The sequence below is a fragment of the Papio anubis genome, chromosome 2, assembly GCF_008728515.1.
Source record: "Papio anubis isolate 15944 chromosome 2, Panubis1.0, whole genome shotgun sequence".
In the NCBI taxonomy this organism is placed as follows: Eukaryota; Metazoa; Chordata; class Mammalia; order Primates; family Cercopithecidae; genus Papio; species Papio anubis.
The window spans coordinates 55,382,758-55,395,849 of record NC_044977.1 but is presented as its reverse complement, the minus strand read 5'-3'; the positions used below and the strand labels follow the sequence as shown (position 1 = coordinate 55,395,849).

General features: G+C 43.2%; 1 protein-coding gene, 1 long non-coding RNA gene and 1 pseudogene across 21 annotated transcripts in view; 1 reads left to right on the top strand and 2 right to left on the bottom strand.

Annotated features, from left to right (window-relative positions):
* Nucleotides 1-3,399: 3,399 nt before the first annotated feature.
* On the bottom strand, nucleotides 3,400-8,603 carry LOC108584517. The gene is made up of 2 exons (XR_001899653.3): nucleotides 6,566-8,603; nucleotides 3,400-5,134 (listed from the first exon to the last, which is right to left on the bottom strand). It is a non-coding gene; the product is annotated as an uncharacterized LOC108584517 (long non-coding RNA).
* A 134-nt stretch (nucleotides 8,604-8,737) lies between these two features.
* Nucleotides 8,738-11,936, bottom strand: LOC101008082 (annotated as a pseudogene). The gene has a single exon (XR_001899652.3). The product of XR_001899652.3 is annotated as an uncharacterized LOC101008082 (transcript).
* A 631-nt stretch (nucleotides 11,937-12,567) lies between these two features.
* Nucleotides 12,568-13,092, top strand: part of SETD5 (SET domain containing 5) — an 82,228-nt gene continuing 81,703 nt past the window's right edge. For 13 of the 19 annotated variants that reach the window (XM_031663179.1, XM_031663174.1, XM_031663172.1 and 10 more), the window contains exon 1: nucleotides 12,573-12,910. The gene's annotated coding sequence lies outside the window, so the exon portion shown is untranslated. Of the gene's footprint in view, nucleotides 12,911-13,092 lie in introns of all 19 variants that reach the window. The other 6 variants (XM_031663184.1, XM_031663193.1, XM_031663194.1 and 3 more) reach the window with 2 other exon arrangements.

Here is a 13,092-nt window from a genome sequence, read left to right as displayed (position 1 = left end):
TGGTGCTTCCCTGGAACAAAGAGTAGTTGAGGTTTTTTGTGGAACTCATCATAGTATTATTTGGAGCCTCTGGCTGCATGCATTCAGGATAGATTTTCAGTATCCTATTAATATTATAATAGTACTCCTCTTAATACTTTTTGATGTCTCCATTGAGAATAAAAGGACACAATACCTTCGAAAGAAGAGTTCACATTAGCAGCACAGCCAGCAATCTTCATCTGGTTTCTCTGATCTCCTACCCCATGCTTCATAATGAATGGGAAATAAGATGTTTCTGAAGATTTTATATCCTAGACTGGCCATTTTGCCACTATCAGAATTCCCAGCTGCTTTATTTATGGGCCGAACACAAAACTTTTCACCTGATGGAAGAAACCATTTAAACCTCAAATTAAGCAACCCACAGAACCAGGAAATTCAAGGACCATGTCTGTTTTCACCACGATGTCTTTTTTTTTCCCCACTAAGTGCAGGGTACTGTATCTGCCAGAGTGGGTATTTGTTGAACAAACGAATATTTTTGCCTACTAGCTTAGTTTTTAAGGAAGTAATTTTTTACTTGATTCATCATAGCTTTAATCCTATTAAATACTACAATAAAAATTTGACAAGACTGATGCAAATATGTGGTGGGCAATAGTTTGCCATCTTCTTCCCTAGTATGGTGTTTTTCAATCTGGTGACTAGAATAGGCAATGGGCTATTAGCAGGATTCATAAGGCCTAGAGTTGAGTTATATGTGACATTGCCACCTATTCATTATGTGACCTTGGGTTTTAACCTTCAAAGTGGGTCTCCCTGGACTAGAAGAATGTGAAAAGACGGGGAAAGGAATCTGTAATCTGAACATGGAATGACTGAGTTACAGACCAGACATTGTTATTGGGAATGAAAAAGTCAATATATTTGAGGGGAAAAAATGTAAACATTGAGAAAGATTTTATAAATCTAATTAGGGGAAGATAGTTATCTCCCAATACTAGAGTGTACCAGAGTGCTTTTAAGGGGAACATTTGGTTACCCTTATTTCTTTTAAAATGGCAGTTTAGGAAATTCTGCCCAGTAGGCCCAATGACAGATAGGACTCAGGTCTCCAATGCAAAGACCAAAATGTTAAGTTGAAGACTGAAAATGGGAAGATTTGGAAAGGTCTTTGGAACCTCAAGCACATTAAAGCTTGTAAGTGCTTCATATTCATTAATAACCTAGGCATAGAAGGCCGGGCGCGGTGGCTCAAGCCTGTAATCCCAGCACTTTGGGAGGCCGAGGTGGGTGGATCACAAGGTCAGGAGATCGAGACCATCCTGGCTAACACGATGAAACCCCATCTCTACTAAAAAATACAAAAAACTAGCCAGGTGAGGTGGCGGGTGCCTGTAGTCACAGCTACTCACGAGCCTGAGGCTGAGGCAGGAGAATGGCGTAAACCTGGGAGACGGAGCTTTCAGTGATCTGAGATCCAGCCACTGCACTCCAGCCTGGGCGACAGAGTGAGACTCCGTCTAAAAAAAAATAATAATAACCTAGGCATAGAAAAAAGATACCCTTACTTTCAAGCATAGCCTTTACAAGTTCATGTTAGATGTCATGAAGTTTAGTGAGGAGTAAATCTATGAGGAAAAACACGAACCATTCTACTCTGGCAAAAGTTCAGAAGAAACACCATAGACAGACCTGTATACCAAATTTTAAAACATGTTGAATAATGTGAAAAAAAGTATCACATTATCAAAGGCTTTCCTGTCGCCCCTTAATACTTTTGTCTCAGGCTAACATGTTTGTTAATGAGTTACAGTGGTGAAGTTAAGGAAATCGGCTTCCTGTCATAGCATGCCCATTATCCCAGCCATACAGGTTTAATACCGGGATTCACTGTAACTCGATGAAGTCATTCACCAGGTACGTGAATATTTATTTTGTGTGTTGTGCTAGAGTAGCCATTTCTTAAACTTTGTGGCCTCAGAAAATCCCTTCACATTCTTAAAGATTGAGGGCCCCAAATCACTTTACTAGTATTTTACCATATTAGTAAAATATTTAAATATTATAGCAACAAATGCATTAAAACATTTTTAGTATATATTTTTTGAAATAGGTGCGTTGTTTTACATTTTGGCAATTCGGTTTCCCTAAATGTCTGACTTAAATAGAAGACAACTAGATTTTTGTTTCTTTTGCATTCAATTGGTTACAATGTTACTTGCAGTTTTCTATAATCTCATGTATTATTCATTAGGAAAATATAGTTCACTGAGTTATGTAAATCTCCCAAATATTGGCCCATTTTACTGTACACTACCTAAAATGTCATTGGCCGGGCACGGTGGCTTAAACCTGTAATTCCAGCACTTTGGGAGGCCAAGGTGGATCAACTGAGGTCAGAATTTCAAGACCACCCTGGTGTGTGTCTTGAACACACCCAAGGTGGATCAACTGAGGTCAGAAGTTCAAGACCACATGGTGAAACTCCATCTCTACTAAAAATACAAAAATTAGTAGCCGGGCATGGTGGTACGCGCCTGTAGTCCCAGTTACGCAGGAGGCTGAGGCAGAATTGCTTGAACCCAGGAGGCAGAGGTTGCAGTGAGCCAAGATCATGCCACTGCTTTCCAGCCTGGGTAACAGAGCAAGACTGTCTCAAAAAAAAAAAAAAATCATATTCAGTATCACTGTCTCATGAAGTATTGGGAAGCTGTCAACAAGTTCCTGATACTAGACACAAGTTTTCCCAAAATTCTGATTTTGACTCAGTGTTTGGATTTTATCATTGAAAACAATTGCTGTCAGTTGTTAGGCTCCAAGGAAATAACAGGTAATTCAGCTTGCGTGAGTGCTTTTTCTTGAAACAACCATTTCAAAAAGTTACGTACTCAAGGGTTTAGATTTAACAAAATGTCACTGCTTTCACAAGGACATTCTTTTTTTTTTTTTTTTTTTTGAGACGGAGTCTTTCTCTGTCACCCAGGCTGGAGTGCAGTGGCCGGATTTCAGCTCACTGCAAGCTCCGCCTCCCGGGTTCACGCCATTCTCCTGCCTCAGCCTCCCGAGTAGCTGGGACTACAGGTGCCACAAGGACATTCTTGAGTGAAACTGGTTTTCTTCTTTTGTGGGGGTTCCCACCACAAATGCATGGCAGTGAAGAATAACTTATAGTTTGATGCCACTGCCTCAGTTTGTGCCAAGGTGCCTGAAGTTTTACTTTTACCTACTGTTGTCTTATCACCACTTTTACAAATGTCAACATATAGTTTAGGATAAACCGTGAGATTTAAAAGTTATTCTACACTTGCATTATTTCAGGACATGTGTTTGTTGCCAAGCTTTCACGTAAGAGTATCTTTAATTAGTTGATGCTGATGCCTGGCAAATACAAGCCAAGTAACAAGTCCAGGCACGTTCACGCACACATCCATTTATAAGGTATAAGCACAGTCAGCCCTCCATATCCTCAGGTTCTGCATTTGCAGATTCAACCAAACTTGAAATATTTGAAAATATTTGAGAATATTTAATACAATAGTACAAATATAAATACACAATGTAACAACTATTTACATAGCATTCACATTGTATGAAAGTATCTAAAATCTGGAAATGATTTAAAGTATATGGGAGGATGTGTGTAAGTTGTATGGAGATACAGCGCCATTTTATATAAGGGACTTCAACATCCTTGGGTTTTGGTGTCCTCGGTGAATGGCCAGCAAGGGTGGGGGAGTGGTGTCCTGAAACCAATCCCAAGGCAAGGGACAAATGTATACTTCTACAGATGAGATATTAACTCAGAATTCATGTCTGCACACACATCTTTAATGACAAGTTGCTGTACCACTCAACAGTTGCACTACTGTGATCTTTTACTTACACTTCAGCCAGCAGAGACATTCAGCAATGTGAGATTTTTAAAGTTTCTCAGCTATTGTGTATGTTTCTAGAGTATAACAAAGTAACAGATACTTAAGTAGTGTTTTCATTTCTAGCTTTAAAACTTTTTTTTTTTTTTTTTTTACAGTAGTGGCATACCTGCATTAAAAAATAATACCTTACCAAAAAAAAAAAAAAAAACACTCTGAATGATTAGTTTCAAAATGATGCCACAACATAGGTGGCACCAACACTATTCAAAATCATTCCATTCCCATCTCTAAAAAAATTTTTGGCCAGGTATGGCGGCTCACACTTAACAACTCGACATTTTGGGAGGCAGGATCACTCAGGGCTAGGAGTTGAAGACTAGCCTGAGCAACATGGCAAGATCCTGTCTCAAAAAAAATTATGTAAAAAAATTTTTTTAAAGCCCAGACTTGGTGGTACATGCCTATAGCTCCAGCTATTCAGGAGGCTGAGGCAGGAATATCGCTTGAACCCAGGAGTTTCAGGCTGTAGACTATGATGGTACCTGTGAACAGCCTGGGCAACACAGCAAGACCTTATCTCCAAAAAAAGACAAAAGAACTAAATTATTCTACTGCAGACATGATAAGGTAAGTATCTCCAAAGTAGAATGACAGGTTTCATATTTTCATTAGTTTGAGTCAGTCCTTCCAAATCAATCTTGTTTTTTATTAGTATACAGATGGTATAGCCGATAAGTAAATGAGAAGCAGTCTTTTTAAGCCATCGATCCCTTCTTAAATGAGAAAAATATAAATATTTTAGAATAAAGTTATTCTAAAGTTGTAAAATTTTTAAATTTGGATATTCTGGGAAAATATTTAAACCACTATTGCAAACAAAACAAACAACAAAATGTACTTATGTTTATGCTTAGGCACAAAGAAAACTACAGTATTTTAAAATAACAATTGTAGAATATTGAGGTTGCAAAGATTACTGAAGGCATAACCTAAAAAGTGAGTTGATTTCTAAAAATGGGAAAAGGGGAAAAAAATAATTTCTAAAAACAAGTATGCATACCTAAACCTAACAACACCTTGGAAATTTCAAGTACAGCACCATTCATTAACATCAATGAGGATGTCATCACACATCATGCAGCCTCTGTACACTGTCAGAATAAATGAAAAAGGCAGGCATCTTGCTATCATGACAATAGTTTTGATCTCGCAGACCTCTCTGTGCTTAGGCAACGGATAAAGCCATAAGAACTGTCCTGCCCACAAGGAGCAACCTAAAGTAGGAAAAAAACAAAATTATACAATTATTATTTACAATTGTGAGAAGAGTTCTTGAAACATTCAGATGGAGCATACAGTGTAGTAGGAGTGAGGGTATCAAGACGGCTTCCTTGAGAAGTGATATTTTGAGACCATTCTCTCTTCTCAATAACTGATATTTGGTTCCTGAATCCTTTAAATTCCTTACCATTGTCACTCCTAAGCCAAATCTCATTACCTCATGTCTAGACTACTGTTAAGAGAACCAATTAAGTGGTCTCTGTAGCCCTCAATTTATTGGTATATCTATGGGAAAATTGCTCAAACTCTAAGCCTTAGTTTCCTACTCTGTAAAATGGGGTTGTATATATAAGGAACATACTAAATACACAGGTATACCTCAGAAACACTGCAGGCTCAATTCCAGAGCACTGCAATAAAGCGAATCTCATGAATTGGTTGGTTCCCCAGTGCGTATAGTTATGCTTACACTATACCATAGTCTATATTAAAAGTGTACAGTAGCATTATGTGTAATTGATATACGTCACTGCCAAAAAAATGCTAACAATCTTTTTGCTGGTGGAGGGTCTTGCATCAATGTTAATGATGGCTACTGACTCATCAGGGTGGTGGTGGTGGTTGAAAATTGGGATAGCTGTGGCAATTTCTTAAAAGACAATGAAGTCTGCCACACTGACTTCCTTTCACAAGACTTCTCTGTAGCATGTGATGCTGTTTGATAGCATGACAGCATTTTACCCACAGTATAACTTTTTTTTTCTTTTCCTTTTTTTTTTTTTTTGAGACTGAGTCTCGCTCTGTCGCCCAGGCTGGAGTGCAGTCAGCTCACTGCAAGCTCCACCTCCCGGGTTCACACCCTTCTCCTGCCTCAGCCTCCTGAGTAGCTGAGATTACAGGCATGTGCCACCACGCCCGGCTAATTTTTTGTATTTTTAGTAGAGACGGGGTTTCACCGTGTTAGCCAGGGTGGTCTCGATCTCCTGACCTCATGATCCACTCGCCTTGGCCTCCCAAAGTGCTGGGATTACAGGCGTGAGCCACTGCGCCCGGCCCCCCTTTTTTTTTTTTTTAAAAGACAATCTCACTTTGTTGCCCAGACTGGAGTGCAGTTGTGCCATCTTGGCTCACTGCAACCTCCTCTTCCCTGGTTCAAGAGATTCTCCTGCCTCAGCCTCCCAAGTAGCTGGGACTACAGGTGTGCACCACCACACCCGGCTAATTTTGGTAGAGATGGGGTTTCACCATGTTGGCTAGGCTGGTCTTGAACTCCTGACCTCAAGTGATCTACCAGCCTTGGCCTCCCAAACAGCTATGGGATTGCAAGCATGAGCAACCACACCCAGCCAGTAGAACTTATTTCAAAATTGAAGTCAACTCTCTGACACCCTGGCACTGCTTTATCAACCAGGTTTCTGTAATACCTAAATCCTTTATGGTCATTTTGACAATGTTCACAGAACTTCACCAGTAGATTCCATCTCAAAAAACCACTTTCTTTGCTCATCCCTAAGAAGCAACTCCTTATCCATTCAAATTTGATCATGAGATTGCAGCAATTCAGTCACATCTTCAACACTGTACTTCCAATTCTAGTTCTCTTGCTATTTCCACATCTGCAGTACACAAAAGGCATTCAGTAACTATTATTAGTTCATTTCTTCTACCGATGTCTCCATTAGCTTTTGCCTATAGTATGCACTAGAGTATGTTACCATTATTTGTTATTAGTACCACCTCATTATTACATTATTTGTAAGCAGTACCTGAAGGTCTGAGATTAGATTTTAAATCAAGGTCAGTAAAAATAGAAAAGGCTATGAAGACTGTTGACTGAGTTTACCAGAATCCATACACCAGAGATGAGATTAGTTAGGTGATAAAATAACCATTCTATAAACATGATCTGAAAATATGTTACTATTGTCAGCAGGAAAAGTCAATTTTACATACGTTTAAAAAAGAAAAAAAAAAACAAACCCCAAAACCAGAAAACAAAAGGTGACAAAGTATCAGGACAAACAAAAGGTCACTGATGACTGATCTCTAGGAAAAAAGCTGGAAAGCAGGATTATTAAATGTAACCATGACTAAGATAAAAATCAGAGGCAGAAAGTCTTTGTCACCAAGAAGATACACTGCATAACAGAAGCAGAAACAATTCATCAGGATTAACCCTAGTCTAGATAAAACTTTGATTCAGTACTAACACGTCTCTAATAATCCAATATATTATCCAATCTCAAGAAGAGAGAGTCACGGATAAGAAGTCTTCTTGAGAAGTATGTCCTCTAATATAAACTAATATGCCACTAAGAAAGCAACCTGCAAGTCCAGTACCAGACTTCTGGATTTGTGACCTAACAAGGTGCTCTACAATTAACCTAATAGTCAAACTAGAGTGTTGCAAACCAGAATTATATAATTATGCCAAACCTCCATTCACAAAAAATACATGGAAGTAACCTATCTAGTTTAAATTTTGCAAATCTAACACACACACACTAGCCCTCACTAAACTTTCATGCAAGTACAAGTGTGTAATATACTTAATAAATTTGTCTTACAAGGGTAAGTAGTAGTATGTAACTACTTGAAAAGGAGATAGGTAGCTGGTTAATTTAAACAAAAAGCCCAAGGAAGTAAAGCACAGGAAAAGGATAACTGCAATGGTTAATACAGGAAACCCAAAGAACTGAATGGTGGGATAGATGTTTTCAGAGACCACGAGGCATCAGTTTCCTCTATGAATAGAATATTAGGAGACACAGGTTAAATGTGACCCTGAAGTCTCTCCCAAAAAGTAGCCTTGTTTATATGTTTTGTGAGCTTAACTATTACTGAAGAATCAATTTCACATATAAACCAACAAAACTAACATTTATTGAGCTCCCAGCTCTGTGCTTAGGCACTGAAAAACAAATCACTTTCCTTAAGGATTGCAATTAAGCAGGAGAAACACAAATAAGGTGAACTTCTCTTGTTCAAAAAAATGTATTTCAACATTCCTTTTAAAAGGAAAACCTGACCTGCAAGTTTCCAAAAATATTACTATTCCTCTTGCCTCTCAAAATTCCCATTGTTGTTTTTTAGGAGGAAAAAACAGTTCATTTGAGGAAAAATTGAGGGACACATACTGTACAATTGAGAAGAGTTTCTCTGAAATTGTAATCATTTTGGGCAGGTAAATAGGCATATTCCAGTCAGCAAATCAACTTGAAAAGATACTGAATTATACTGCCTGTTCTATGGGGTTCCACCTTCCCCAGAAGAATTCAGAATTTTTGGGTGGTCTGAGAATCTGCATTAAGAGAACTCTCAGCACACAGGAGGTTTGAAGACCGCTGACCTAAGGGTCTTATTTTCTAAAGAGAAACTTTAAAATGTATTTTTTAAATGTATTTTTAAAAGTATATTTAATGGCCCAGGGCGGTGGCTCACGCCTGTAATCCCAGGACTTTGGGAAGCTTAGGCAGGAAGATCACTTGAGCCCAGGAGTTCTAACCTGCACAGCACAGCAAAACGCCATCTCTACAAAAAAACACAAAAAAATTAGCTGGGCATGGAAGCATATGCCTGTAGTCCCAGCTACTCAGGCGGCTGAGGCAGGAGGATCACTTGAGCCCAGGAAGTTAAGGCTGCGTAAACCATGATTACACCACTGCAATCCAGACTGGGTGGCACTAAGACTCCATCTCAAAAAAAAAAAAAAAAAAAGATAATTAAAATGTATAAGATACTATATTAGCATATAAAAAGCATTTGGTGTTAAAATGTTGGTATTATAATTCCTCAGATAAAACTTACTTTGTGATTGTTTTCTGTAACTCAAGATATGATGCTTAGAGCTCCTCCAATCAAGTGTTTCCAAGAAGTAAAAACTTGTAGGACAGAAATTTAGGCTGGGTGCATTTATATCATACAGACCTATTCTTCATTTAAGTTCTGATATATTTAACTATGTAGCTCCTGTAACAGTTTAATGGAATCTCACCTCCCTAAAATTCATTATGCATTTTTTTTGAAATCCAAACTCATTAACACTTGCTTTCACTGTTGTCCAAGGCAGGCACATCTTTAAAAATGGTTTGTTGGACTTAGCTTTCAGCTAAATATATAAAAAAATAAAACAAGCAGTTAAATAAAATTTAATGGGCCAGAGAGCTTCAGCTTTTATTTCCTTATTGCTCAATACAAAGAAACAATCAATGTCCATGTATTCTGTAATCCACAGAATAAGTCTGGGGCTACAGCTACACTGTCCACAGTTGCAATTTAAATTAGATAAAATTCAGTTCTTCAGTCATGCCAGCCACTTTTCCAATGCTCAAGATGAATAAAATGTCAAACCATAAAGACATTTACATGTCGCTTCAGTCCACTTACTTAGGGTTCGCTAGACATCACAGTATACTAGGAGCTCAGGAGTACAAGACACAAGACACTGTTCCTTCAAAAAGCTCAGAATAGTTAAGATAGTTTAAATCAGCAATGACAACAACCCGAGAAGTACTATGAGCCACGCAGTACAAACTGCTCAGGAGAAAACTCCTTTTTTAATAGGGGAGTTTGGTTCATAGAACAACAGACCATGGAAGGCATGACCAAAGGGGAGATGACATTTGAATCTGCAGGATTAAAAGCAGCAAGGGTAGCATTCCAGAAAGAACCACTTCACAAAGATACATGACAATGTCTATGATTTGGGTAACTGCAATTCATTCCATGTGACTTCAGGAGAGAGGTCATGTTTGTGCGTGTAATATGTGGAAAATAGTGAAAAATGAAAAAGCTGTTAAATTGAGGTAAGTCTATTGGGGACCTTATGCATCACATTCACGAGGACAGAATTCATCCTGTAAACCAGGGGTGTCCAATCTTTTGGCTTCCCTGGGCCACACATACAGGATAGCTGATGAGAAAAAAAGAAACAAAAAAACACCACCACCACCAAAAAACAAAACAAAAACACCCCGCAAACAAATCTAACATTTTAAGAAAGTTTACAAATTTGTCTTGGGCTGCATTCAAAGCTGTCCTGGGTCCCATGCACCCCGCGGGTTAGACAACTTGCTGTAAACAGTACAAGCCAGTAATGGAGTTTCATCTGTCATTTTCACGTTCTATCTTCCTTTAGGACAATCATTCTAACAAGATGTAAGATGGATCAGAATATAACACTTAAAGACAGAGACAGCAATTTGGAAGCTGTCACACAGGCATCTGAGCTCAGTTACTAACTGTTGAGAACAGAAATAAAGGGATGCCTCGAAAGGTATTTAGAGGAAGAGAAAGGGAGATGTTGCCTAACCTCAGGTCCAATTCTCTGTAAAGCAGTAGTCAAGATCACCTGGACTGTGAAGAGGGTCAGGGATAGAATCCCAGCTAAGGAAAAAGGATAAAATGAAAATCCAGGTAAATACTTAAAGAACGAGAACTAGGGAGGAATAAAAGCACTGCTGGGTAAGAGTAAGGCCCCAGCTCAAGCCTTAATTTGTGGTGGAACTAATCTGTCTGGTTTCGTGAGTCACCAGGCTACCCAAGATCAAGAGAGGGAGAAAGCTAGTGCTATGTCTGAATACTGGATGAGCAAGTACAACAAATGGAAAATGGGATCAAGTATGAGTGAGAGTTGCTAAGATGCCTGGTACGGATGCAAAGGGGGAGAGAGCCTGGGGGGAGGTGGAGGGAGGGAAGCACTGGTTTCTCAAGCAAAGGCTAAAATTTTTCTATTAAGATTTAATCTGATGCTACACTTTGGGGATGCAGCAAGGGTCTCAAATGGCATAAAACTTAGGTGATCATGCTTTAATCTACGTCTATCTCTAGAAAAATACTCCAAAAATGGTAAGTAGTTATAATCTGCACTCTAGTTGCATAAAATCAGCCCCAGGTGAATGACTAGGCTCTATTTCCCTACCCCACCCTCATTACAATAACCTCGACACCAACTCAAGTCCGTGGGAAGATAACTAATCGGACTCGCCCCTCAAATCTTACACCTGCTCACTCCCCTGCAGGGCAACGCCCAGGTACCAAGTTAGCCCCTTATGCCTAGGCAAAAGAATCCCGCCCATAATCGAGAAGCGACTCGACATGGAGGCGATGACGAGATCACGCGGGCGGAGAGAGGAGGGAGGGCTTCTTCCAGGCCCAGGGCGGTCCTTACAAGACGGGAGGCAGCACAGAACTCCCATAAAGGTATTGCGGCACTCCCCTCCCCCTGCCCAGAAGGGTGCGGCCTTTTCTCCGCCTCCTCCACCGCAGCTCCCTCAGGATTGCAGCTCGCGCCGGTTTTTGGAGAACACGCGCCTCCCACCCACAAACCAGCCGGACCGACCCCTGCTCCTCCCCAACCCCCACGAGTGCCTGTAGCATGTCGGGCTTGTCTTGCCCTTCAGGCGGTGGGAACCCGGGGCGGAGCCGCCACCGTCGCAATCCAGAAGTCTCGGCCGGCAGCCCGCCCCCGTTTCCAGCGCGCGCTTCCTGCCACGTTGCGCAGGGGCGCGGGGCCAGACACTGCGGCGCTGGGCCTCGGGGAGGACCGTACCAACGCCCGCCTCCCCGCCACCCCTGCGCCCCGCGCAGTGGTTTCGCTCATGTGAGACTCGAGCCAGTAGCAAAGGCCCGCTCCCACAGCATCGGCAGCCAATCAAGTGTCGAAAGCAAGCAGGCGGCGGGTAAACCGACTCCCCCGAAGGAAGGGGAGGGTGGAAGGACGCCCGCGCCGGAGCCCAATCTCACTGACCCTCCCCTCAAGCCGCGGGAGGCCGGCCGCGCCCGCACACCCAGCATCACCCCACCCCACCTACCTACCCGCCCCACCCAGGGGGCATCGCGAGCGTCACCAGGCGGCTGCGCACTCCCGACTCTGTAACTGACAGGCGCTTTACTCCAACCAGAATACGCCATTTGTGTTTTCACACACGGCGGGAGGAGAAATGGCCAATCAGCGACAAACCGCAAGCCGGAAGCGCTCCTCCCTCTGCGAGAGCAATGGCTCCGTCCGGTTTCGAGCATTTTCCGCTCCCTTCTCCCTCCCCCTCCGGTTGCCGCAGGGCGGGCCTCCCTCCCGCCTACATCCAACCACCCCTTTCCCTCCCGAGGTAACAAACATTATGTTCCCGACTTCCCACGGGAAAGGCAACCCCCGCAAGCCACCAGACGGTCACCCCAGCCACCCATCCCCCCCAGTACACCGCACCTCCCCTTCCACCAGAGTTCCGCTCCCCTACCTAGCCGAGGCTCTCTGAGGAGCCGGAGCCCCAGAGCACAGCCTCTTCTCTAGGCGGCCCCGGCGGCTTCCGCTGATTGGCGGCGAGTGGGCCAATGGGTGCGGGGCGGTGGGCGGAGAGGCCAATGGCGCGGCGGGAGGGGGCGTGTCCCGGGTGCCCCTGGCGCCGGCGCTGGGAATCCCCGTGCGGTCAGTGGCGTTTCCGCTCGGGCAGCGGGCTGAGTGAGCTGCCGCCGCCGCCGCCGCTGCCGGGGGAGGGGCGGCCGCCGCCCGCCTGCGCTCAGAGACTCACGCAGCCCCAGTCCCGCCAGTCCGCCAACACTGTAGTGCCGGCCCCCCTCTTTCCCTGGCCCTCCCCCCTCCCCGCCTTTGGCTCGCTCCGCCTTTCTGCCCCCCACCCCCACCTCACGGGTACGGGCCATTCCCGGCCAGGAAACGCCGTGGCGCCGCGTTGGGCCTAACTCGAGTCCTGCCGCCTCCCGGGAGTGCCGTGCGCCGCAGCCTGGGCCCAGGCCCCGGTAGCGCCTGGGACAAGGTAAGGGTCCGACAGAAAAGAGACCGAACCTCACGATCGGGCCCCAGGGGTGGGAAGGGTCACCTCCTCCGTCTCCCCGCGCTCGCTCTCCTTGGGTCGTGGGCCTGGCCCTCCCCAAGGTCTTAGCAGGAGGATGCTGCCCCTTCTCATCCCCCTCGCCGCCTCGCACACACCGTTGCAGC